Below are 26,496 nucleotides of genomic sequence, written 5' to 3'. Positions count from 1 at the left end.
ATGCTTTTTTAAAGGGCGATAAATCGATTCCGGTATTCGCAGTGAGAACGCTGTTTAAATCATATTATTCTGATGTATCTTGGGCATTCAAAAAATCTTTAAGGGCAATTAAAAATTCTTTTTAAGTCCGCGGTAAAGGAGACGTGGCTATCGCCGCAATCACACTGCAACATTTACCCGTTTTCTCTGGATCTAGATAGATGTACAAGTTTCAGTCAGTTCCACCGGTTGACACGGTCGATTCAATTTCTCTTTTATGTTCATTCTAGTTCTATAGTTTTAAAGTTGATACGTAAATTGAGTATTTTGTTAAACTAATAACACGTGGAGCCAAGTACAAGTACTTCTAAACGTCTTATGAAGTGAAAAGGACTTCACTTTGAGAAAAGTCAAGACTGGAAATTTTTGCGTTTCATCAGTTCAAGGGTATTAACTCACATGGTTTATTATTTTTAACTGTGAATTCCGACTGATCTTGTGGATATTTTTATGGCAGTTTGGGGCATAATCCAGTAAGTTATGAGGCGTTCACAAATCTTTCTCTGAATAAATATTTATCGGTCTCCTTCTCCAACTTTCCATCACATGTTATCGTGTATTGTCGATTGAATATAGGATTGAACGGGCAGGTCAACTTGAAACAAAATAGCGTCGTTCGCGTTCACGAAGGATATGAGCACGCGCTTTGAATGTGTATAAATATGTGTACGCAATTGATTTTTGCCCATGACCTTCAGTGCTCAGCCAATAGATCTATAAAGTCCACTGGTACTGATTTTAGTAATTTCCGAAAAAGACCACTTGGGCGAATGAACATAGTGAAAGCTCTGTACACTGAGAGTAAAACACACAAGCTTTTTATGTATTGAGTATAATTTCAAAATCTAATGTTTAAGATGAGAAAGATCAGTTTAAAGCAAATTAAGTCCCATAGCATTAATTACAGATTAATTTCCCTTTTTTACTATCTGCACCAAAATGTTTGCAAAATAAATATAACTTCCATGCTTAGCAAAAGAAGATCCTGTTTGAACAAAAAATGATAATAATGACTGCTCTTGTTGTTGTGTCAGAATATCAGATCAGAGTGCCAAGTTTAGAGAATTAAAAAAATATAAACAAGTATAACAGTGAATGCAGTTTGCATATAATTAGGCTTCTTTTTTATATTTTTTGTGCCGATCCCAGAGGTGCAATATTGTTTTAAACAAGATGACTGGAAAGAACTGAAGTTTTCCCATTTTTATGCCTAATTTGGTGTCAACTGACAAAATATTTGCAGAGAAAATGTCAATGTTAAAGTTTACCACGGACACACACACACAGACAACCGAACACCGGGTCAAAACATAGACTCACTTTGTGAGTCAAAAATGGCAAAGCTGCTGGACCAGATGGTCTTATAAGTGAAATCTTGAAAGCTTCAGGAGACTGAATACTTCCTTTTCCAGTTACATACTTCAACAAACTTTTTAGAGAAGGTATTTTTCCAGAAGAATGGGCAAAATCTATCATAATCCCTCTATTTAAAATGGGGATGCTAATGATACTAACATATATCGGGTATTTCCCTGATCAATAACTTAACTAAAGTTTTCACAAACATTTTAAATAAACGACTCGTTTCTTGGGCAATTATTTCGGAAGCACAGACTGGATTTAAAAAGTCATACTCTACCACTGACTACATTAAATAATTTCACTCTACATGCCTGCATCGAGAAGCATCTGTTAAGAAATAATAAATTCTATGTAGCATTTATAGATTTCAGTAAAGCCTTCGACAGAGTACAACACAGTCTATTGTTTGGTGTACTGTTTAGAAATGGTGTTAAAGGTAGAATGTTCAATATTCTGATGAGTATGTATAGTACGATACAATCTTGTGCTGATGTGGTAATTCGTACACCAAGTATTTCAAATGTATGCGAGGTCTGAAACAAAGATGCTGATTAAGCCCTATACTATTCTCTTTCTTTATGAATGAGCTTGCACATGAAATGTTATTGCGGGGTAAGCATGGAATACAGTTTCAACCAAATGATACTGAAATAGTTATTTTACTATTTGCTGAAGATATTGCTCTTATGTCTTCCACCATTTCAGGTTTACAAAATCAGTTGAATGTTTTTTTTTACGTGAGTGTGCACAGTGATAACGCTTGAAAATCAACCTATTTCAGTTTCAGTTTCAGTAGCTGAAGGAGGCGTCACTGGGTTTGGACAAATCCATATATGCTACACCACATCTGCCAACCAGATGCCTGACCAGCAGCGTAACCCAACGCGCTTAGTCAGGCCTTGAGAGAAAAAAAAAGAAAAAAAGGTGAATAAATAATAGATAAGCTTACATAAATAAATAAATAATAATTATGATATAAAAAACGTAGTAGTAATGATAATAATAATAATTAAAAAAAAAGAGAATAAATAAATAAATAAGACAACAATGATGATAAATAAGCAAATAAATGTAAAACATGAAGACACACATTCACACATACCCCCACACATGCATAACAGATATGCACCAAAGATGCAGTTTCACAGATATGAAAGCACAGTCAAATACATATAAAGTACATGAGCTCCAACACACACACACACACACATTACCCTGCACCTCCTCTACCCCCCTCCTCCACACACTCATTTCTAGTCAATGTATCGCAGCTTCCACGGCACACACACACACACACACACACACACACACACACACACACAGGTGAACGCTTACTTGCACAAGCACACACACACACGCCCATATCTCCCACCCCCAACCCCACACACATATATACAAAGATATATATATATATATATATAATATACGTTCCAATATCCTGTTGCTCCCACAGTGTAGGCATGCATACACTCACATACCTCATCCTCTACCCCACCTCCTCCCCGCACCCCCACCTCCCCCTCACACACACACACACACACATGCACAGAACTCTCCTGACACTTGTGTACACTTACACTCTCACGCATACACAAACGCCCTCAAAAACACAGACCCACACATACAAACACACACATACACACACGCACAGAGGCTGCCACTGCTTGGCCGCAAGAGGGATGGCATCTCTGATGCCAAGAACGTGGCGTCTAGTGTGTTGCTCAGTCTATTGTATTTGGAAAAGCCCACAGAGACTCTGTTCCGTTTTGAAGAAATTTGCGCAATGTTGGTTTGGAAATGATGCCGATATTTGATTTGCAAAGCATCGTGCTCTACCTTTCATGTTAGACTTACGGCCACTCCCTCTCTCTGCTTTTATTTCTTTGAGGCGATCGATGGTGTGATGGCCTTGTACCTGTTCTTTTTGATATTCTTTGACTTTTCTGAGGATTTCCGATTTTCCTAGATGTAGGCCGCTCGTTGGTGTTGCGTTACCAGCAAGTCTGTCAGCTCGCTCATTTCCCTTAACACCTGCATGTCCCGGACAGTATGACCATGTGAGTTTTTTTAATCTGAAAGTTGCGCATTGCCTTATGCCACTCTGGGCTTCCCATTCCGTTTTCAATTTTCTGTATGAGGTTCATTGAGTCGGTTAGAATCATGGCATGTTGGTTTCCGGGCGTATGGATGGACAATAGCCACTGGAGGGCACGTGTTACAGCTTCAACTTCCATCGTTAGGCTGGAGGTTGTGACTTTGTAGGCAGCATTCTCTTCCCTAACTGTTTTTCCATTTTGTTTCGCAGTGAATCCCCAACCGGATTTGTCTTTGGTGACTGAGCCATCTGTGTATATGATGATGTCCTCTTCTTTACTGTTTTCTTCTATGAGTAGCTTCACTTCCGCATCAGTTTTGCCCTCTGGCCATTCCCGACAATGTCTTCCTAGAGTGGGTGAATAGATGGTTGAGGTTTTCGGGGGTTTTCTCCCATTCTTTTGTTTCTTTCAGGTCTTGTAGTCAGCATACTAGCTGGATTGTGTCTTCTGCTTGCCCCATCCATGATCTTCCTCGTCCTAGACGGCTGCCTTTTGGTTCTTTGACTGCGTCATGAAGTGGGTTTTGAGGGTTTTCTAATGCTTTGAAGTAGGTCTTGACCTGTTCTAACTTGTTTCTGGCCTGCACTGAAGGAAGGTCAAGCAGGTGTCGCATGGTTTCTGTGGGCGTGTCTTTTGTTGTTCCAAGGATCAGCCTCATAGCTTCATTTTGAACTCTTTCCTCTTTCTAATTTTAAGAGGTTGCTTTGAGACGGTGTTGTTGACCCAAGTCCGTAGTCGATCACACTGAGGACGAGTGATTGGTATAGCAGGAAGAGGTGGCGTTGTTCAATACCTTTGGTTGCCATTGCCTTTAAGACTGAAAGGCCCTTTTTGCATTTGAGAACAGTATTTTCCGTATGTTTTCTGAAGGTCAGCATCCTGTCGAAGTGTATTCCTAGGTAGCGTAGGCATTCAGTTTTCTCGATCTGAATCCCATCGAATGACACAGAAGGTGGTGATTTGCTCGCGGTTCTGTTGTTGAGGGTGCACAGCAACGTTTGGGCTTTCGCTGGATTAGTGGAAGATCCTGTGTCTTTGCACCATTGAGCAATATTGTTTAGTTGTTTCTGGACGGCTTTAGTTCTTTCCTGAGCATCTTTCGAAGTTTTGAAGACCAGGCCATCATCCACAAGAGTAAGCACCCGAGCTATTCCATTGTTGTTTAAGTCTGCAAGGCCCTTCGTGTAGACATTGTAGAGGACAGGAGAGAGCGGAGACCCTTGTGGCAGTCCCATGGATAGTTTAGAAGGTGCAGACATCAAATCTCCAAGGCGTAGGACGACGGTTCTTTCCTGAAGTGCTGCTGCTATCCATCTTGTCAGTGTCAAACTTACTCCATACCTTAGTAGCAGCTCCATGAGGTGCGCAAACTGGACTTTATTGTAGGCATCTTCAAGGTCGATTGCTACTGCTAGTGTTTCTTCTTTCCTTTGAAATCAATCATACACCTCATATGCAAAAGCAGCTGCATTTTCCCATGTGGACTTGCCTGTTCTGTAACCACCTTGATTTGAAGGAGAATGTGCCTGTGTTCAAGATACCTTGCAAGTTTCCTGGCTATCATGCGTTCCATGAGCTTTCCAGCAATGTTTTGCATGGTTAGGATCCGGTAGCCGCTTACCTGATGATGGTCCTTTCCTGGTTTTGGTATGGATTTTAAGAAGCTGTGTGTCCAGTCCGGCACATGTCCATTGTGGAAACTGTTTTGATATAGATTGAAAAGTTTGCTTCTGTCTTCTTCCGATAGTTCCTTGATGTCCGAGTAGCGAACTTTGTCTGGGCCAGGAGCTGATTCTTTCTTGCATTTAGCTATTGCTTCGTTTAGATCATCTATTGTCAAGTCATCATCGGGTCCAGTCTGCATAAGGGTTTGGCTTAACTCCTCAACATATTTCTTTTTCTCATCTAAGTTTCTTTGATCGCTCTGTTGTATGAAACGTTTGAGCAATGCGGATCCTTTTTCTTCGTTTGTCTTAAGCTTGGTTCCGTCAGTGTCTACCATGTCTGGGGTTGTTGTTGTGCACGTTTTCCCTTCCATGCGACGATAAAATTGCCAGAACTCTGTCAATGTTGAGTCATAACTGAGTGCCTCGCAAAACTGTTTCCACTTGTCATTTTTGGCCTCTTGAGCAATGATTTCAAACTGTTTAGTTTTTTCTTTCATTTTTGTTTCAATATCTTTGTCCGGAGATGGTTTTGTTCTTTCTTTTTGCCAAAGTTTGACAGCTGCATGTTTTTCTAACCAGGCTCTCTCTGTGTCGGTATTCCACCATGGGGGCTGAATAGTTTGCATCCTGTTCGGTGCCGTTCTTTTGTTTCTTCTGCGTCTTAATTTTTCGATGACGGTTGTCTCTTTGGTTTCATACTGAAATGGATCACGTGGTTTCATACAACGTTTATCTGACAGTTTCTGTAGACTGAAAACTACCGGGAGGTGGTCACTGCCTTGGTGTGGAAGCGTCTCTGCATTCATTTCTGCTCTGAATTTTGGTGATGTTAGAGCGATGTCGATTACACTGTCACTGTCCCCTTGTCTTGTTCCAAGGCGAGTTGGGGATGTGGTTGTTAATGGGCTAAGAAGAATTTCCCCTATCATTCCTTGAAGTGCGAGTCCTTGTGGGCTGGTGTTCCGCTGGTCCCATAACTTCGATCTTGCATTGAGGTCTCCACAGATAATGACTGAGTCTCCAAGTTCGTTCTCTATTTCCTCTAAAAAGGCCCAATCCTCTTTTGTTGTGCAGGTTCCTGGGTGAACGTAGGCATTGATGAGCACGATGCTTTTGTGAATTCCGTCAGGTTTTTCGAGACGCACCCCCACTAGTTCACGTGAGTTGCTACACCATTTCTCTAGATTTATGGTGGAAACTTTGTTTTTTTAGGTTTTTGTTCAGTATGATTGCTACTCCTCTTCCTTCATTCCTTTGAAAGACTGTGAAATTCTCAAAATGTATTGGTCTGTCTGCACTTGTCCTGGTCTCTTGGAGACATAAAATGTCAAAATCATATGCCAATTTCTCAATTGTTGAGATTCTCATTCTCGCGCTGGAAGAATTCCAACTGCCGATTCTAAAGAATTTCTTTGACAGCCGCTCTGCTTTTGTCATTCTGCTACCTAAGTACAATCTTTTCCCACCTCTTTTGCCACGCCTGTTTTGGGGATCTGAATTTATGTCTCGTGCTATGCAGCTGATCCCCGAGGTGCACGCGAGACAGAATGAACCTTTTCGTAAAGGTGGATACCTAGGAAAGAAAGAACACTGGGGTTTTTTCGGTCAACATTGCTTGGAAATAGTTAACTCTTACAAATATTTATGTTTTCTATTTTCAACTAAACTTAGTTTTGAACTTGGTACCGGATTTGAACATGTTATTCGTGCAAAGAAAGCTACCTTCGAAAGGATGAAAACTTGGATATTATTCGCCTGAACTGTTTTTTCAAGCTCTTTGATGCTCGGATGCTTTGTATGGCTCGGAGCTATGGGGTTTCAAACCATGAGAATCTATAGAAAGGATCCATTTGCAAGCTTGCAAATCACTACGAAACGCCCTCCTAATGATATGGTATATGGCGAACTTGGAAGATACCCATTGTTTATAAATTCCGCCGCGAGATATATTCTATATTGGTTTCGGCAAATTGTCAAGATATTCAAGAAAAGCCTATAATATGCTCTACAGATATACAAAATAGAAATAACATTGCACAAAGCTAGGTTAGTGACGTAAAGAACCTTCTTTGTACAAATCGTTTCGGTTATGTTTGGATGTTTAGGGATGTTGGTGATGAGAAACTCTTCATACGAATATTTAAAGAGCGCTTACAGAATTGCTTTTGCCAGCGTCGGTATGCGCGTGTGTCAGAAAGCAGGCGCTTTTGATTTTATCACTCGCTTAAAAGTGTCTTTGTATTTCTCTTTTTTTGTCACAACAGATTTCTGTGTGAAATTCAGGCTGTTCTCCCCAGGGAGAGCGCGTCGCTACACTGAGAGCGCCACCCATGTTTTTGTATTTTTTCCTGCATGCAGTTTTATTTGTTTTTTTCCTATCGAAGTGGATTTCTCTACAGAATTTTGTCAGGGACAACCCTTTTGTTGCCGTGGGATCTTTTACGTGCGCTTAGTGCATGCTGCACAAGGGACATCGGTCTATCGTCTCATCCGAATGACTAGCGTCCAGACCATCACTCAAGGTCTCGTGGAAGGGGAGAAAATACCGGCGACTGAGCCGTGATTCGAACCAGCGCGCTCAGATTCTCTCGCTTCCCAGGCGGACGCGTTACCTCTACGCCATCACTCCAAGTGCCACTGAATGTGAAAAATACATTGATTACATTGATAACAGATATTTCAAAACAATTTTTGCACGTTTCAGATTGGGTGTTTCGGCTATGAATAGCGACACCCACCGCTTTTCCCCTGTTGGTCAAGTGGGTTTTCCTCTTTGTTTTGCTAACTGTGGAGATTAATTCCATGTACTGTTTGAATGTCCAAACTACAGTGACTTTAGGTTGAAAGACTGCGTAAATAGTTCCAACTCATAGTTGACACGAGGTCAGCAATGTGCAAGTATTTTGAATGATGGACTCGACAGTCAACTAAATCTTTCAAGATTTCTTTTTCTGGCTTTTAAGCGCAGAGACTTAATGAATCATAATTCTGTACCAACAACTGGCTACGGAACGACAATAATTAATCATATTTTGCCATTGCCTTATTTAAGTGTCTTCACAATGATGATCTCTACCTGAGAAAGTGAGGACGAGATATTTATTTGCTTATTTTTTGCACATTTACGTAGGTTTCTTCATGTATGTTTGCAACGGGTCACAGGTCTATACGCAATTAAACCATTTGTTCTCTCTCTCTCTCTCTCTCTCCTTCTTTTGTCTGTCTGTATCTTTATCTGTCTCCTGACGTTTCCTTGCCACCTGATCCCTTACCTCACCCCCTACCATTCTGTCTCCTGACGTTTCCTTGCCACCTGATCCCTTACCTCACCCCCTACCTTCTGTCTCCTGACTTTTCCTTACCACCTGATCCCTTACCCTCACCCCCTACCTTCTGTCTCCTGACTTTTCCTTACCACCTGATCCCTTACCCTCACCCCCTACCTTCTGTCTCCTGACGTTTCCTTACCACCTGATCCCTTACTTCACCCCCTACCTTCTGTCTCCTGACGTTTCCTTGCCACCTGATCCCTTACCTCACCCCCTACCATTCTGTCTCCTGACGTTTCCTTGCCACCTGATCCCTTACCTCACCCCCTACCTTCTGTCTCCTGACTTTTCCTTACCACCTGATCCCTTACCCTCACCCCCTACCTTCTGTCTCCTGACGTTTCCTTACCACCTGATCCCTTACTTCACCCCCTACCTTCTGTCTCCTGACTTTTCCTTACCACCTGATCCCTTACCCTCACCCCCTACCTTCTGTCTCCTGACGTTTCCTTACCACCTGATCCCTTACTTCACCCCCTACCTTCTGTCTCCATGTGTCCTCTGCTCCTCTCTCTCCTTTATCACACAAAGCGATGATTATGTTTTCATATTCTTTTTTTTTTTTTTGGATTACTTTTCATTTCCCCTTTTCTATGATCTGAGGTTTATATATCTGTGCTTTGCTTTGTTTTTTCCTTTTTAAAAAAAAAGAGAAGCTTTTACTAATTAATCTGTTGTTGTGAGGCATGATGAACAAAAGCTTGTAGCTTATGGATACTTTTACCCATTCGAGTTCGATCTCTCTCTCTCTCTCTCTCTCTCTCTCTCTCTCTCTCACACACACACACTGGTGTTTTTTTGTTGTTGTTTTGGGGTTGTTTTTTCGTGTGTGTGTGTGTGTGTGTGTGTGTGTGTGTGTGTGTGTGTGTGTCTTTCTGAACTCCATATCTATACCCCGTCTCGCCAGCTCCGTTCTTCCTCTGATACTCTACTTCTCAGGATACCGTACGTCAGAAGTAAGACCTATGGACACAGATCGTTTTCTTTTCAATCGCCAAAGATGTGGAACAAGCTCCCTGATAACCTCCGTCATTCTGATTCCCTCGCATCTTTTAAATCTCGTCTCAAAACTCACCTTTTCCCTCAGCAATAAGTTCAAATGTGGCAGGTCCACTTCCTCTGCGTTAGCTGTGCTTGACTATGTGTGTATACATATGTATGTGTACATAACTACATGCATGTATATGAATGTGTATTGTGTGTGTGTGTGTGTGTGTGTGTGTGTGTGCGCGCGCGCGCGCGTTTGTGCCTGCCAATGTGTGCGTATGTGTTGAGGTAGCTCTTAGATACACATGTATGTTAAAATGTATTCATGCAGTGTGTGTGTTGGTTCTTTAGTTTAGTGTCTTTTCACTATTAGTGATATCAGACGATTAAAAAAAATAATAATAAAAAGGGGGTGGGGGGGTGGGGGGGGGGGCTAGGGAGAGGGGGAAGAGGAGTAAGAATAAAACAGAAAAGGTAGAACACTACTAAGAAATGCAAAACTAACATGAAATTAGCTTTAACAGTAACAATTCAATAATGATGATAATAACTAAAACCAGTAACATGATTATGAAGTACATTAAAGGAATCTAGAAATAGGGCTATGAACTAATGCCTTTGAAAGTTCTACTAAATGAACCTCGTTAGAAATAACTTCCCCAAAATCATCTGCAGAATAATTACTCTCTGTGAAATACTTGGGCAAGAAGATACGTAACTGCTGACATTGAAACAAACTATGGTGCAAGCCGAATTGCTTACCACAAATGCATATAACATTTTTACTATATTTTGTCTTCAGCGCGTCAAGTTTTATACGGAAGAAAGTAGATGTTATTGATCTTGTATAGCAAGCTGAAGAATTCGGTATTTTTTCTTTAATAATACGTTTGGGGAATAATGTTCCTTTCTGTTTTGAAGACTCTGTCTTCCATCGTTTATGAAATCGACCCCATGCTGTTTTTTCTAACATAGTGTATGCTTCTTTCACGGAAAGTCGGACAAGTATTTTTGTCGATTTTTCTGAATCTTGTGCTCCTCTTTTAGCTGCTTTATCAGCAGTTTCATTGCCATAAATGCCCACATGATAAGGCACCCAACAGAAACTGACATCAGTACCTTTAATCCTCAAACAATGTAACAAATAATTTGCCTCAATAACTAAGTCAGGTCTTGTTTCAAGGCTAAATGATTCTAGAGCATAAAGTACAGATTTGGAATCAACATAGAATGCTATTTTCAAGAAAACTGATGGCTCACCAAGTAGCTCAATGCTTGTATAATAGCAACAAGTTCAGCCGTAAAATGGAAAGTAAGATTTTTCAACTTTAAAAGCGGGAATAGTAAAAGCCGCGCCAACATTTTTGTCATCAAGAACGGATCCATCTGTAAATATATGGAGATGAGTCTGGTATTTTTCTGCTATGTGTATTCTGGCAGTACTCGTTGTGATATTGATGTTTTCTTCCTTTTTTGTTTCAGAATAGTTGGTATCAAAATCTGCTTTCAACATTTCCCAAAAAGGAATTGGAGTATAAGATGGTTTTATAGCTAACTCGTTCATGTTAACACCAGATTCTTTTAACAGATTTGAAACGTAAGTTGCAACTGTTTCTTGTGATGAAATAGCTTTAGCTCTTTTTGGAAAATCAATGTCAGATCTTACTGTCAGTACATCAGCAATGAAATTTTCTGTCATAGAAGTGTATCTTACAGCGAATTTTGCGGTTGCTAACTCACGATGCTCATTTAAAGGAAGAATTCCGGCTGATTTGTATGTTTCCTGGTTGGATGCATGAAAGGGCACTCCGAGGGCAATTTTGTTAGCCTTACAGTCTACACTTTGAATCTTTTGTAACAGATATTTAGGTGCACTGAAAAGTATTTTTTGTGCATACGTTAACTTAGATCTTACAAGAGCCATGGAAAGATGGATCAATGTTTTTGTATCCATTCCCCAAGGTAAGCGGCTTAGAATTTTCATTAGATTGATACTTTTCCTTGCCTTTGGTAAGATGTAATCAAAGAGAATGTTCCATGTCAGTTTTGAAGTAAGATAAACACCTAAAAACTTCACCACCTGTTTATAATCAATGACGCCACCAAGTAATTCAAAAATTGGCATGCTAGATGGGTTACCACCTGAATTAAACAACATCATACATGTTTTTTCTGTCGACAAGGCTAGACCATTTTCAAACATATAGTTACCAAGGTTGTCAAGATCAGATTGATACAAACGCCGTATGTAATTCTGTGCTCTTTGTGGGGTTGACTTTTTTTTAGAGTGACACCCATTCACATACAAATGTCATCAGCATACTGCACTATAACTACACGATTTGACAATACCTTTGGGAGATCCTGAATAAGAATATTAAAAAGTATATGGGCTATAACTGAACCCTGGAATTCCCATGTCAAGTGTATGTGGTAAAGAATAATGTGTTCCCACCCTCGCTTGGATAGTTCTATTAGATAAAAAGCTTTTTATATACTCATAGAGATTACCAGATATTCCGACTGATTTCAGTTTGTATAGCAGACGTTTGTGCCAAACTTGATCGTAGGCTTTTTTAACATCAAAAAACGTTGCCAAGACACTTTTTCTGCGGGCAAACTGACGTTTTATTTGAGTTGTAATTTTTACTAGGTGTTCGACTGTTGATCTTCCTTTTCTAAGGCCTGCCTGATTCACTGGAATGATATTGTATTTTTCACAGTAAGTTATTATTCTCAGCAGGACTATTTTTTCCATTACTTTACTGACATGCGAGGTCAAAGCAATAGGCCTGTAGCTATTTTTATTACGTTTAGGTTTTCCTGCTTTTAGAACTGGTACCACTATCGATCTTTTCTATATCTGTGGTACACTTCCAGATATCCAACATTTCTGGTATATTTTGTGAAGGAAAATGATACATTTTTCTGGAATGTTTTTTATCATCTCATTTGATATTGCATCGATGCCAACGGAACTTTTTTTATTGCTAAGGGAAGCTATTGCGGTTTGTAGCTCTTCATATGTAATAGGAGAGTTAAACCACAAGTCATTTTGCGGAGTCGGATCACTGTATAAAGGACTGTTTTCTTCTGTGTCTCTTACACTCCTGTGATAAACCTTCGTTTTTACTATTTTGCGCAAACATTTCAACAAAGATTTCTGCCTTTTCCTTATCTGATAGAAATGTGTTTTGTGAGTCGTTTGATATTGGGCAACTTGATTCCATTTTTCATTTCTTTCACTTTTGTCCAAACTTTATTTAAGTCTTTATGATCTGAAATTTCTTGTGAACAAAACGATGACCAATTGCGTGCAAGGCACGCAAAATAAACGAGGGGGTGGAAGAGAAAAACAGGATCTACATAAATCCCGACTACACTCCCATCCAACGAAAGAAAAACAAAGACCTTCGAGATGAGCTCAAGGCTCGCATAGAAAAGGGTGAGAAGAACATAGGAATCCGCAGGGGTGAGATTGTCGAGGTCACCTGGGCCCAGCAGAAGCTGGACCGGAATGAAGCCTGACAACATACCCATTCAAAAAATGAAAATAGTTTTAGCCCTTTTAACCATTCAGCTCAACCAAATACCTTGCGTACAGTCCTGTACACAAATTCTGATAATGGTCTCCTTAACAAGAAAAATGAACTACTTGCTTTAATGGATGATATAAAACCCAGTATAATAGCAATCACGGAAGCTAAAGCTAAAAATAAAAAAGATTTCAATTATTCTGAATATGAAATTCCAGGTTTTGATCTTTTCCACAATCAGAATCCAAAAAGAGCTGTTGTTTTGTACATAAAAGAGAGTATGAATGCGAAAGAATGTAGTTTAATGAACGATAATTTTGAAGAGTGTATGTTTGTTGATCTTGTAAGCGGAGATGGACAAAAAACCTTGTTTGGTTGTGTATATAGAAGCTCAAACAGTACCAAAGATAATGAAGACTATTTGAACTCTTGCATAGAGATTGCCTACATAAATATGACTGTGTCTGCATAGTAGGAGATTTTAATTACCCCAATGTAGATTGGACAGGAAGGTGGACTGGTGAAGGTGATGACAAATTTAGAGAATGCACACGAAATGCATTTTTATACCAAATGGTAAATAAACCCACAAGAAGAAGAAAAGGACAAAAAACTAACATACTAGATTTGGTTCTTGTAAACAATGAACAAATAGTTTCGGACATTGAACATTTGTCCCCATTGGGTAAAAGTGACCATGAGGTTCTTGCCTTCTGTTTATATATTGCAGACAAAAAATGTAAAGAAAAGAAAGAGGAGATGAAGTATAATATGAACAAAGCAAATTACAATAATATGAGATTGGACATAAAATCCATAGATTGGAAATGCCTATACGACAAGGATGTAAATGACAGTTGGGAATATATTAAAAATGAAATACACTCAACTATAAATAAAAACATTCCTAAAATGAGATACATCAAACGAGAGAAATATAAACCCATGTGGCTCGATAAAAAAGCTATGCGGATTATCAAAAAGAAATATAACTTATATCAGAGATTTTTTAATACAAAAAACGGTAAAGATTATCAAAAATATATTGAAACAAGAAACCTATGTAACAAACAGATCAAAAGTGCAACTAAAGAATTTGAGAAAAAGCTCTCTAAAGATGTCAAATCTAATCAAAAAGGCTTTTGGAAATATGTCCAAACTAAAACTAAATCAAAAATTGGAATAAGCCCCCAAATTGACAAGGATGGCACGAAATCTGTAAGTGACAAAGAAAAAGCCAATACTCTTAACAGTTTCTTCTCAAGTGTTTTTACAAAGAAGAAAGTTGATAACATACCAAATCTAGACCCTGGATCTAGATCAAATGGCAAAATGGTATCTGACATTAAAATTACAAGTGAATCTGTAAAACAAAAGTTGAAAAAACTAAATCCAAGTAAAGCTCAGGGTCCAGATGCAGTACCAGCAAGGATTCTGAAAGAGTTAAGTGAAGAGCTAGCAGAACCGCTAAGCATATTGTTTAATAAATCAGTTGAACAAATGGTAATACCAGATGACTGGAAGATGGCTACAGTAACGCCAATATTTAAAAAAGGTACAAGAACTGACCCTGGAAACTATAGACCTGTTAGTTTGACTTGTATAACATGTAAAGTTCTGGAATCATATGTAAGAGATACTATTGTTGATCATATGACAGAAAATTGTTTGTATGCGGAATGCCAACACGGATTTCGGAAACACAGATCATGTGTAACTCAATTACTAGAAGTCATGGAAGACTTCACACAAATGATAAACAGGGGCGAAGATACTGATGTGCTTTACTTAGACTTTAAGAAAGCTTTTGATTCTGTGCCACACCAGGGATTATTATAAGAGATAGAATCTTATGGAATATCAGGAAAAGTATTAAATTGGACTAAGGATTTTCTCACAAACCGAAAACAAAGAGTTAAGGTGGGAGATAGTTATTCAGAGGAAGCAATGGTCCTTAGTGGAATTCCACAGGGTAGTATCTTAGGACCCATACTTTTTACATTATTCATAAATGACTTGCTTCAAACAGTATCAAGTGTATGTAAATTTTTTGCAGACGACACTAAACTTTACTGTTCACCAAGTTCACGACACAATGCAAAATGACACTGACTCATTGATATAATGGTCTGAAAAATGGAACTTATACTTTCATGCTTCCAAATGCAAAGTATTACACATTGGTTGAACAAACCCAAAACATAACTATGTAATGAAAAACGACGATGAAATAACCAATATTGTGAAATGTGAAGAGGAGAAAGACTTAGGGGTGACGTTTGATAAAGACTTACTGTTTGACAGACATATTAACCAAGGCAAATCAAAGGCTGGGTATTATTAAACGTACTTTTTCGTTTATTGATAAGGATATTTTTCTCCGACTTTATAAAGCTCTTGTAAGACCTCTTTTGGAGTATGGTCTCCCTGCCTGGTGTCCTAGACTAATACGTCAATCAATTACTATTGAAAGAGTGCAAAGACGTGCTACTAAACTGGTGCATGAAATTAAGGATTTGTCTTACGAAGAAAGACTGAAATTCCTAAAATTACCCTCAATGAAATCAAGACGAAAAAGAGGAGATTTGATTCAAGCCTATAAGATCTGTAATGGTACAGACGATATTAAAAAAGATCACTTCTTTGATTCACCGCCAGATACTAATATGGAAACAAGAAACAGTGTTGATAAAATTTATAAACAGAGACATAACAATAACACAAGGAAATTTGCTTTCAGTTATAGGGTTACTAACGACTGGAACAAACTAACCACTAACATCAAGTATGCTTCCAATACCAACAACTTCAAGAACCTTATCCATAATCACAAAATTTTAAAAGACATTTGGTTTGACTTTGATGGTCCAAGATAACTGTAACTGGGTCTACTTAGACTGAGACAAGACTGATAACGACATAGCATAAAGAAGGCCGTGAGGCCTTGTGCTAATCATAAATGAGACGGGGCGTAAAAAGCCGTGAGGCTACGATGATCAACATCAGCCCCTAACCTGAACCTGAACCTGAACCAATAATCTTTTTTTGCTTCGGCTACTGTCACTCTGAGTGTTTGCTTTCTTCATTTCTTTGTGCTTTTTGGATTCACTGTCCGCGAGGTAGTTCTTAAATGTTTCTTTCTTGTAGCTAACAGCCTTTTCACATGCATCATTCCACCAGACATTGCCTGTACGGTCACCCGACTTCACACCCTTTACTTTTGGAATCGACATATCAGCTGCTGATAGAACAACTTCTGTAAAATTTGAATACATTACATCTATGCTTTGATTGTCAAGTTTTTCAAAATCTTGAGAGGAAATAATGTTTTGAAATAAATCCGAATTTGCATTCTTATAGTTATATTTTGGTACAATGTCAACGTTATCATTATCAGGCCTATAATCATCATCAGCTGTTGTAATGATGATAGGCACATGGTCGCTTTCCAAAGTGTCTATGTGTTTCCCAGGTACATGATGGAGCTAGCTCTGGGGATATAAGTGTTAGGTCAATTGCTGTTGGTCTGTGTTTAGAAACGTCGGGAATTCTAGTAACACTACCATCATTCAAAAGATAAAAGGGGCTGTCAATATTTTCGATTAAGCGATTGCTTGTCACAGTTCTACAGTTCTTTTCCCAGAATGGAGAGTGGGCATTGAAATCTCCCGCTATTACCCATTTGCCGGGCTGTTGTTCTTGTACTGTTCTAAGCCACTCAGCATTTCGGTCGTTTGGGCCTTTCGGAAAATAAACAGAAAGAACGTTAAGAACTTTTTTGTTGCTGAATTCTACTATAGCCGCACAAGAGTGTATTTGAAAGCTTGCAATAGATTTTGAGATAGGTGACTCACAAAGATTATACTGTAATTCTCTAAGTATATAAATAGCAGTACTTATCTTTTTGCCCTCGTTCCCAGTTTCATATACTGGTGGAAAATAATAATTGGGAAGTTTGGGAAGCTTACATGTACTGATATTAAGTGACTGTAAAATTAAAACGTCACACTTATTTGATGCCAAAAAATGTTTTAGATAGGCCAGATTAGATAGAATAGATCTGCAGTTCCACTGGAGTAGCCTAATTTGTAGTCGCTTTTGCTTTTTCATCATTAACAATCTATTCTATCAAGCAGGAATAGAGTTTTTATTTATACAATATGACTATATCAAAGACCGTAGTTTACAAATTATTACTTTTCTACCAGATGAACGATTAGCAAGAGAGAAACAAGAAAGAAAAACGAAGAAAGAAAAAAAAATTAAAGTTTGGTACTAAAATTAAGGTTTAAGGGTGATGTGGTGTGTGTGTGTGTGTGGGGGGGGGATTACAAAACCTTCAATTTTGAGGCCTAAAAGGGGTTGAAATTTACACGTCTGAAATTACACTTGAGAAAATAGTATTCAAGATGAATATCAGAATGGAATATCCACAATTAGAAACAGTCAGATCTTGAATTTGCTGAAATCGTAGACAAATCTACAAGCAAGTGTCATATTTCTGAGATCTAACTCCAGTGTGAAGAGCTCTAACTCCAGTCATTCAAAACATTATATGGGTTCAGCCACGCACGCTCCTCGGTGAAAGGGGGATATACAGTGCAGGCAGGGAATCTCCATGGACGATGGTTGACAGGTGGATGACGTCTGCCGGTTCTCTTCGGCTTTTCCCAGAAAAGCTGGCGGACTTGTCTGCCCACGTTTCCTGTAAGTACACTTGCTCCTCTGACAGTCGGATGTATTCCATCTTTGAGTGACCTGGTGTTCAGGTGACTGTGGTCAACAAAGGACACGTTCTTGTAATTAAACAGTTCTGTGGTGGTGAGCGCATTAAACAGATTTCTTTTCGCTTCCATTTCGGGGTTTCTGAGTGGTGCGATCTTGCTGATGACAATCATTGTTTCGGGGTGTTCAGTAGAGAAACTTTTAATAGACTGGACAAATAATTTGCTACTGTCTCTTGGGTCAGATGTTTTTATATCGTTTAGCCCGCAGTGGATCACAACAGCGTCCACATATTTCTCAGTCTTTGAGGACGATACAGTCGATTTTGGTGTCCGTTCTAGGTCGTCAATTGTACGAGTTTTGCGTTGAATTACATGAAAACCGTAAGAACGGCCAAGCCTCTTTCCGTTCACCCCGCTCATAACCGAGTCATGTAAAAAAAAACAACTTCGGGAAGGTCTTGATTTATTTCGCCATTTTCTTCACAGATTTTTGGAGTTTTTTGTTTTTTTTAAAGACTGCAATTTGACGTCATGACAGGTGACGTCACTAGTTTGTTGCTTTCTTTCTTTCTTTTCTTTTTTGTTATCTTTTTGAAGTTTTCCTTCGTGATCTGTTTGAAGTACTCTCGCAGTACGTTCAGGGACCTTGACTGGAGTAACGAGAGCAGGTTTGATAGTTTTCACTATGTCAGCATAAGCTTAGGTCTTGTTCGAAATAGCACCGTCTGTTTGCGTGGAACTGTCTGTCTGCGTGTAACTGTCAACAGTGTCTTTCTTGAATTGTAATTTTTGTAGGGTGCAGATGATCTCTTTTTGGTTATCGACCGCTATTTCAAGATCAGCGATCTTTCTGCATAAACGTTCTACATTGACACAGAGATGGTGAATATCACTTACTGTCGTTGTTTTCGTTGTTGACGTTTTCTTTTGTTTTGTCCGCTTCGGTAGATATTTTCTCAACAGTTCTCTTCAAGGATGATGTTTTAGATCTTTCTTTTTGAGATTTTCGTACGACTTTTGGTGCCGGAGTGTCCAGTCGTCCTCCCAAGCCTCTTGTTTTTGTCATGTTCGTAGAGATGCCACGATTCCAGCAGCTCTGAAATTCAGAGATTGACTAGATCTACTTCCGCCATCTTGAATGTGTGTGTGTTCGTCTTCAGTTTAACGTCTTTCCACTTGAAGTGATATTAGACGGGGAAAAAAAAAAACAAAAAAAAACCGTGGGGGTAGGGGTTGTGGGAGGGGGTGGGGGTAAAAGTATGTGTATGTGTCGAGGGTGAATAGGGAGAGACAACGCTAGGGAAAATGGAAACGTTATAAACGCCAAATGTGTGTGTGTGTGTGTGTGTGTGTAGTCACATTTAGGTGTGTGTATGTAACACTGATGTAATGTGTTTTGTTAACAAAAGTGTTTTTGTAAAGCACCTAGAGCAGACTTCTGGATAGTGTGCTACATAAGTATCCATTATTATTATTACCTGTAGTCTGGAGCTGTGCTGCAGATGTTCATTTTAAGAAGCTAAACTCCCTTCACAAGAAAGCAGCCAAAATAATTTTACTAGATCCTTCATTGTCAACTTTTGAAAAACAAGCCAGATTAAACATCCTTCCCTTGCAAAAACAGTTGGTATTCAACAAAGCGTTACTTGTGTACAAAGCACCACAATATCTATATTTACTTACCCGAGCCTCATGCCGATACGGCTCGATCAAGTACATTTTACCATGCACCCGCACTGATATGTTCAAAACAAGTTTTGCATTTCCAGGTGCATCCCTATGGAACTCACTCCCTGTACACACACAAACGAGCAGTTCTCAGCCTACTTTCAAGTCAAATCTCCATAAGTATCTTCAATCCTTCCAACCACAAATGACTCAGATATAGAAGCGACCGTTGGCCGTTGGATCCGTTGTTATTGTTTCTCCTTGTTTTTGTTTCTGTCCTATTTTCTTTACATTCACGTTGTTTTGTTTGCTTGTTTGCATTCCTTTCATTTTCTTCTAATTTGTGTGCGTGCATGAATATATTCATTTCATTCCATCATGCTGGTGACAATAGCTGCTGTATAAGTGACACTGGTATGGTAGTAGTAATTTTAGTATTAATTACAGCTGTGTAGTGTGTACATGGATTTGATGATGACAACAATGTGGCTTTAGTCATCCGGCTTTAGTCATCCGGATACTGATGACATATTTCTCCCCCTCCCTTCCCCCCTCCTCTCTATTTTATCCATCTGTCAATCTCTGTGTGTGTGTGTGTGTGTGTGTGTGTGTGTTCTTTATCATATTCCTTCAGCATGACTTCTTTCTCTTTTGTTTTATCTTCTCGCTTTCTCCCCTTTCAATTAAATATGTATGTGTTACTGTAACTGATGTAGATTACCAAGGACAGGTTGGAAGAATGAGCCATGCCTAAAATCTTAATCCTTGAATAAAAAAAACCGTTTTGAGTTTCTCTCTCTCTCTCTCTCTCTCATATTCACACCCCACACCCACGCCCCACCCACATACAGTTTATTTGTTCAACAATTGAATTGACACAGGATTGAATATGTCCATTGGTAACGATTGTGGATGATAACGATTGATCTCGACATCTACAATGATGTCAATGTAATTTGTCACGATTGGTCACGACATTTGCAAAGATGTTTATATTATTGGTCACGACTGATCTCAACATCAACAGTGTTGTTTATGTAATCAGAAATAATTGATCTTAGTATTTGCAATGATGTTTATAGTATTGGTAACAATTGATCTCAACATTAGCAATGATGTTTGTGGTATTGGTCACGACTGATCTCGAAATCTGTAATGACGTTTATATCACTGGTCACGATTGATCTCGACATCTCTAAGGACGTTCATATTGTTGGTCGCGGTTGATCTCGCCATCCTTAGTCCATGAAATAAGTACTGATTAATACGCGAAACAATGTCAAGATCACACTGTTTCCTGTGACATCTATTCCCTTGGGAGGGGGAGGGGCGGGGGGGCATGGTGAGATACGATATGATGCAAGAAACAGTCCAGTCCATTGCGGTACGAGACATCTGAATGCAGCCATGTGGGTATAGCTACCAGCTTATCAATGTATCCTGCCTCAGCTTTCACGCTTTTTCTCATTATTTTAAACCACGTGTCCATGGCATACCAACCGCGTTGAATGGGTATTCCTAAAATAACGCCCCCCCAAGAAAGCTTGAGCACCTTTGGAACTGCTTCCCCTCAGCTGTCGCTTGGTGGAAGGAAACAGGAACCAATCAACTGAGGGAATATGGGAGACATTTGACCAACTGTGCACTATACTCCGCCAGAAAGTCATTTTTCTGCTGCACTGTGTGCCCTGGCATTGTCATGATACAGCAGGAGGGAGGTCCTGGATTCCAGTGCGGGGGCCTGTCTGCACCATGCCTCATATGTACCTACTTTATGGCGGCAGTGATTGGCATTCTTGTGACTATATGGCCAGATTTCGAAAAGAATGACAACACCATTTGATTGCCTGCACTTCTTGATCTTCAAAAGTTTACACAGGTGGATTATCACCCGGGAAGACCCAGACCGCTGACTGTTGCTTCAGTTCGGGATCACATTCAAATACCAACATCTGGTTTCCACATGCAGTATCCCAAATGCGATTTGATCAAACTTGTTTAAAATTATTGTTCTGTGTGGAAGTTGCGTGACAAAGCAATATGACGAACTTAAAAATCTTTCACTGAACGATTTTCTCTGGTAGAAGTCACACAATAGGTCAAAATACGAATATCACGCTGTGAAAGGGCCAGGTTTTCTGCGACTTTTACCCCATTTTTCCTTTCTGGGCAGAACAGGTTTTCAGGAATGGAATATTTGACATTATAGTTTGTCTCGTACACTAGATTGACACGATACTGTTTTATACGACACCATGGGCCTACAGTACAATAACTGGCATGCCATGTCGTGTCATGCCAAGTCATACAATACAACACTACAAAACACAATGCAACACAGTAACACTCAAGTGTTCAATTTTAAAACATTTTTGTCCCGAGTTCCCACGCGATGCACAAAACCTTGTCGTCACACACACACACACACACACACACACACACATCTGTAAATATATGGAGATGATTCTGATATTTTTCTGCTATATGAATTCTGACAGTACTTGTGATATTGATGTTTTCTTCCTTTTTTGTTTCAGAATAACTGATAACAAAATCTGCTTTCAACATTTCCCAAAAGGGAACAGGAGTATGATGTGTTTTTGCAGCTAACTCTTTCATGTTAATATCAGATTCTTTTAACAAATTTGAAACATAAGTTGCAACTGTTTCTTGTGATGAAATGGCTTTAGCTCTCTCACGATGTTCATTTAAGGGAAGAATTCCGGCTGTTTTGTCTGTTTCCTGGTTGGATGTATGAGAAAGGCACTTCGATGGCAATTTTGATAGTCTTACAGTCTACACTTTGAATCTTTTGTAATAGATATTTAGGTGCACTGAAAAATATTTCTTGTGCATAGGCTATCTTACATCTTACATGGAAAGATGGATCAATGTTTTTGTATCCATTCCCCAGGGTAAGCGGCTTATAATTTTCATAAACGTTTTGCTCTAGAATTATTTAGCCTTGAAACAAGCCCTGACTTAGTTATTGAGGCAATTCATTTGGTACATTATTTGAGGATTAAAGGGACTGAAGTAAGTTTTTGTTGGGTGCCTTCTCATGTGGGCATTTATGGCAATGAAACTGCTGATAAAGCAGCCAAAAGAGGAGCACAAGATTAAGAAAAATCGACAAAAATGCGTGTCCGTCGATCCGTAAAAGAGCCACACACTTTGTTAGAAAAATCAGCATGGGGTCGATTTCATAATCGATGGAAGGAAAAGTTTTTAAAACAAAAAGGAACATTATTCCCGGAGAATATTATTAAAGAAAAGATACCGAATCCATCAAGCTTCCTATACAAGATCAATAACATCTACTTTCTTCCGTATAAAAAACTTGATGCGCTGAAGACAAAGTATAGTAAAAATGTTACATGCACCTGTGGTTAGCAGTTCAGCTTGCATCATTGTTTGTTTCACTGTCAGCAGTTACGTACCTTCTTGCCCAAATATTTCAAAGAGAAGAACTATTCTGCAGATGATTTTTGGAAAGTTATTACTGACGAGGTTCTTATGGTCGAACTTTCTCAGGCATTAGTTCATAGCCCTATTCCTTTAATGTACTTCAGAATTGTGTTAATGGTTTCTGATTATTGTTATCATTACTGAATTGTTATTGTTCAATGTAACTGCATGTTAGTTATGCAATTTTTGGTAGTTTTCTACCTTTTCTGTTTTCCTCCCCCTCTGCTCCCACCCCCACACCACTTTTTTTTAATCGTCTAATATGACTGATTGTGAAAAGACGCTAAACTAAAGAGCAAACGAGCACACACACACACACACACGCACGCACGCATACACCCCGCTCCCACCCCCACCGCCCACCCCCTGCGCCCCTCACACACACAACTTTAATTAATTACGGAGAAATTGTAGTTTCTCTTTTTTCTTTTTAAATGTCACCTTTAATGGTACAAACATGCAGTCTTTTAAATAAAATCGTGTCGGTCAGCTTTTATGGTTTTGTCCATTTCCACACTACCTGTTAGGAAACTGACAGCAAATTGTTGACTTGAACACGGAATGATGCCATTTTATTCGGAATGCTCCCAACAAGTTTGCTGTGAGACAAATGCTGTTTTATTGTTCAACAGTTTACAGTCTTCCTGAAATCAAAGTAAATCATAAGAACATTGCATGAAAGCACTTTGTCTTATCTGCCATTGTTGTTTTCATTTTCTTTAACGAGAAGAACAAGAAGTTTTCATCTTATTTATCTATTTATGTATTTTTCTATCATCATATTTATTTATTTATTTATTTATTCATGCATTCATCTATTTCATCATTTATTTTCTTTAAATCATTTATCTATTTACTTATCTATGTATCTGTCTATCTATTTCTGTGAATGATGTTATTTGAACGATACAACAATCTCAAGAGCTAACAAACAAGTGAATGCATCTTAAGTTGGAATTACATAAACAGAGTAAGAAAAACAAGAGAGGCAAGGCCTTCAAGACTCACTTGTGATGCCCTTAAAAAAAATCCAAGCTTTTTATGTATTGAGTACATTAAGATGAGAAAGATCAGTTTAAAGCAAATTAAGTCCCCTAGCATTAATTACAGAGTAATTTCCCTTTTTCACTATCTGCACCAAAACGTTTGCAAAATAAATAAAACTTCCATGCTTAGCAAAAGAAGCTCCTGTTTGAACAAAAAAATGATAATAATGACTGCTCTTGTTGTTGGGTCAGAATATCAGATCAAAGTGCCAAGTTTAGAGAATACAAAAAATATAAATATAACAGTAAATGCAGTTTGCATATAATTAGGCTTCATTTATTATTTTTTGTGCCTATACCAGAGGTACAATATTGTTTTAAACAAGATAACTGTAAAGAACCGAATTTTTCCTATTTTTATGCCTAATTTGGTGTCAACTGACAAAGTATTTGCAGAGAAAATGTCAATGTTAAAGTTTACCACGGACACACACACACACACACACACACACACACACTTTGTTTACACAAGTGAGTTAAAAAAAGAAGAAAAAAAAGAAAAGAAATACAGAAAAACAGAAAGAAAAAAGTGGAGAAAAAGAACAAGAAAACAAAAAAGAAGACAAATTGAAAGAGAGGGCAGAAAGGAAAAAGGTAGAAAACAGGAAGCGAGAGACAGCAGGAAGGAAGGCGGGGAGGCGGTACTGACCGGGACGTATGCAGAGCGGCGTGCTGGGGCCCAGGGGAAGGGGAAGGTTTCTGCCCGGAAGTTCCTCCGGCCCAGCCCGTAGGTCCACGCTGATGTCACGCCCAGCACCATGCACAGGCACAAGGTTCGAACCCACGCCTCCATTCTTTTACCGCACCTGATTTTTGTTTGGTTGTCAAGAGAAAAATTGTCACTATTTTTTTTTTTTTTTAAATAGTTCTTTTATTTGTTTCCTTTCGATTCGGAAAATCACAGCGCCAATTGAAAACTAACTGACTTGACCGAGAAGAGGTTGTCGTCCAGAGAACAGAAATAACTGACACTGTGACAACAGGCGTTCTTGTTCCCTTCTCTAACGTTTTCCCACTGGTCCCTGTGGACTGCAGTCACACTCAATTAGTGTCACAAGTCCTACAAAGTGGGCAACTGGCCCGGTCAGGATCAATAGCAGCCCGGCCCGATGTGGCGCCGTCCTGTGGAAAGTTCTGGAACTGGAACTTCGGGAGTGTCTGCTGGTCAGAGATTCCGGAGAGAAATGGAAGCGCTCGAATTTGCTCTGCGATTTGTTTGCTTTTTGTACCTACGCTGAGCGGTGGGTTGATGTGCCGAGCGTTGCCATTGGCTGAATTGTGGATGAGCCGAACGCATTCAGGATTACAGGCTGTGTGCCAGCCATGCTGGTAAAACTCAGACAGAGCGTGGGATGGGCAAGAAAGCGCAACAGTGCCGGGAGGGACATGGGTGGGTGGGTGGGAAGTAACGTTAGGGAGAAGAGCGAAAGGAAGACCGAACGATATTTCGCAACTTGTCAAAATTGGATCGCACAGCCGAAAGAATCTGATCGCGCGCGAGCGTGGTTGTGGGCTGTGTGTGTGTGTGTGTGTGTGTGTGTGTGCGCGCGCGCGTGTCTGTGTCTGTGTCTGTGTGCGTGTGTTCTGTTCTATAGCAGAACTGTGAAATTGTCGTTTTCTTGAAAACTGTGATACTTTTAGGTGGATTTGTTTGAATCACTGTTTCTATGGAAGATGACCTGAAACGTGGCACATTCCGATTTTGCCACTTCAGTGTTAAAACAACAAATAAACGTCACCATCGCTCCAAAAAGCAAAAACAAAACAAAAAGAAAACAGGAACAACCAACCAGAACAATAACAACTAACATCGCAACAATGAGAACAACAAGAAAAGGAAGAGATCTGATAAAAGAAATAAATTGTGATCAGTATGAAAATACTGGCAGCATGTTCGGCTTCTCGAGGGCATGTGGTAAAGGAGCAGTCCCTGGTGGTCCAAGTCACACCAGTCAAACTAACCAGTCCCTGGTGGTCCAAGTCACACCAGTCAAACTAACCAGTCCCTGGTGGTCCAAGTCACACCAGTCAAACTAACCAGTCCCTGGTGGTCCAAGTCACACCAGTCAAACTAACCAGTCCCTGATGGTCCAAGTCACACCAGTCAAACTAACCAGTCCCTGGTGGTCCAAGTCACACCAGTCAAACTAACCAGTCCCTGGTGGTCCAAGTCACACCAGTCAAACTAACCAGTCCCTGATGGTCCAAGTCACACCAGTCAAACTAACCAGTCCCTGGTGGTCCAAGTCACACCAGTCAAACTAACCAGTCCCTGATGGTCCAAGTCACACCAGTCAAACTAACCAGTCCCTGATGGTCCAAGTCACACCAGTCAAACTAACCAGTCCCTGGTGGTCCAAGTCATACCAGTCAAACTAACCAGTCCCTGATGGTCCAAGTCACACCAGTCAAACTAACCAGTCCCTGGTGGTCCAAGTCACACCAGTCAAACTAACCAGTCCCTGGTGATCCCACTAAATGTCATCAGTCCCTGGTGATCCCACTAAATGTCATCAGACCCTGGTGATCCCACTAAATGTCATCAGTCCCTGGTGATCCCACTAAATGTCA

General features: G+C 39.6%; 1 long non-coding RNA gene across 1 annotated transcript in view; it reads right to left on the bottom strand.

Annotated features, from left to right (window-relative positions):
• Positions 1-25,179, bottom strand: part of LOC143290098 (uncharacterized) — an 84,855-nt gene extending 59,676 nt beyond the window's left edge. The window contains exon 1 of the long non-coding RNA XR_013056334.1: positions 24,575-25,179. This is a non-coding gene — a long non-coding RNA (uncharacterized LOC143290098). The remainder of the gene's footprint in view (positions 1-24,574) is intronic.
• Positions 25,180-26,496: the final 1,317 nt, after the last annotated feature.

The sequence above is a fragment of the Babylonia areolata genome, chromosome 15 (genome assembly GCF_041734735.1).
Source record: "Babylonia areolata isolate BAREFJ2019XMU chromosome 15, ASM4173473v1, whole genome shotgun sequence".
NCBI classification, from domain to species: Eukaryota; Metazoa; Mollusca; class Gastropoda; order Neogastropoda; family Buccinidae; genus Babylonia; species Babylonia areolata.
The sequence above is the reverse complement of the archived record's forward strand: the minus strand, read 5'-3'. Positions and strand labels throughout refer to the sequence as shown.